This window comes from Phodopus roborovskii, unplaced genomic scaffold (assembly GCF_943737965.1).
Source record: "Phodopus roborovskii unplaced genomic scaffold, PHOROB, whole genome shotgun sequence".
Classification (NCBI taxonomy): Eukaryota; Metazoa; Chordata; class Mammalia; order Rodentia; family Cricetidae; genus Phodopus; species Phodopus roborovskii.
In genome coordinates, this window is record NW_026126482.1 from 12,274,589 (window position 1) to 12,276,872 (window position 2,284).

Here is a 2,284-nt window from a genome sequence, read left to right on the forward strand (position 1 = left end):
ATGTACGTATACCCCAGTGTGCACCCAGCTGAAAGAAAAAGACACTGGGGTTTGTTTCCCGCTCCTCTCCTGTGCCTATGTACAAAATGATTTTGTTTTTTGGGGTTTTTTTTTGTTTTTGTTTTTTTCTTCTTCTTCTTCTAACAGGTTTAGGGCTTCAGTTCATTATGCTACCCAACCCCGGCATGTCCACATTTGTCTTTGTCTGGGCCCTGCCCTGACAAACAAACCGTGTCCCGTTCCCCCCCCTCCCCCCACACACACACAGGGCCCTACCCTGGCACAGGAGCACAACCCTGAGGCTCTCAGATTGGTCCCATTGAGCAGGCCCCACCCCTTCCCATTAGATCCACCCAGGCACAAGGACCAGACCCAGTGGTTCAAATAAGGACGGCCCACTGGACCCCTGAAATGTTGTTGATTTGTCTTTCTGATTTTTTTCAAATCCTGCACAGCTCATGGCGTGTGTCTGTGTTCCCCACTAGTCAGGAGGATAAAGCAGGAGGATTGCTTGAGCCCAGGAATTCCAGATCAGCTTGGGCAGCGTGTCTTCAATCAAATCTCAAATTATACTATGCTTGTGTAACCCAGAGACACAGTGATGCAAGGCAATAAACTGATCCACCACCGGCACAAGCCAGCCCTCATCCTTGGGCTTTCATGTCAGGAGAGGACACCTCCTCATCCCCTGCCCCTGACACACACTTCTGCGCACTTCACACATGTGGGGACTTTTTCTGAGCTGAGCCTCTCTCTTGCACTTTCTTGCCTCTGAAAGCACCATGACACATGAACACAGTCCCCAGAGCCCAGCCCTGCTCCAGATTGAGGTGGTCACCGAGAACTCCCAAAAACACAGAAGCTCCCTTCTCCAAATGGGCTCCCTTGATCTTGCCTTCAAACTCACAGACTTTACACACACATACTTTCTTATCTCTCCCCAGGTGCACATGTATGTGAAAGCGTGTGTATGCATATGTGTTCATAGGCACTGGGGCTGACCTGGGCCTCATGCATGTTTAGCATATGTGAGCTCTGTCATCAGGCAGGAGCCGCATCCTTTCTGTACTTGCACCCAATGGAGTGCTGCCTGTCCACAGGACAGTGTCTTTGTTACTGCAGCATGTCTAGGATCCCACTGCGCCTAATACAAACCTGTCCACACATAGGTCTGCCGAACAAATTGGCACCTCTCATTTGCATTGCAGAAAGTCTCTAGAAAGATTAATATACTCTATGGCCCAACCTGTCACCATTCCTCACAAAGATGTTGGAAGCAGAGGAGGACACTGTAGCATGGGTAACTGTGAGAGCAGGTATCACCTACTGTGAGCAGAGAGAGGGGACACCGACTGAGCGAAGAAGACCTAAACACCCCACATTTGCACTCGGGTAAATGGCATTTTCACCCTGGGCCAAGATGCAAAAGGTTTATTGAGGCAGATGTACTGCAAGCCTGTGGGCAAGGAGCCCAGAGCCAGTGCCCAGCATTTCTATTGGCATGCTTTCCCTTTAGTTCAGACATCCCGGGGCCTGACAAGGGCTTGAAGCCTGCCACAGTGAACAAGAACGGACCTGCAACGCTGGAGAAAGAACCTGGAGAAAAAGAGGACAGTTGGTGCCACCTGGTTGCCCTGGCCAGTGGAACAGCAATGAAGGCATGAACCCCAAAGGACCTGGAATGAAGGACAGGAGACACGAGAAAGCAGCAAGACTGGCTTTCTGGTCAAGCTGCAAACTTTTATTTTTATCAAGCATGTTATATAGTGGTTAGGGCAGGAATCTAGGTAAGGAGGGGAATGCGAGGGGGAGGGGGAGTCTGGTAACTGGACCACCTGGTGTTCTTAATTATAGGTCACTGAAGGTGAGCAGGATATGCAGATAAGCAAGTTGTTAGCAGGGGAAGAGGTCTTGGGAATTGCTAAATAACTGCATAAGGAGAGGTTACCTAACAGCATTCCTGTAAGCCCTAAATTCTACTTCTCAGGAAGTTGGGGACAGGGAGAAGGTAGATTGGGACTGAAGGTAGCAATCTTCTAACTCAATGGGCTACTCTAAGAAAAAGCTGACAATCTTAAGGCCGCGATCGCTCCTGGCATCGGTCACCTCTGCCCTCTGCAAGCGTGGAAACCAACAGGAATCAGCATGCACTGTCACTCTTCAGAAGTACAGCTGTCCATCACTGAGGATGAGGGCTCCACCAGGAACCCATGGCCTCAGGCAGGGTGTCACTCCTTGACATCAGTCAGTGTTCTTCTTGTGTGGTTTCTGGAGCCATGACCAT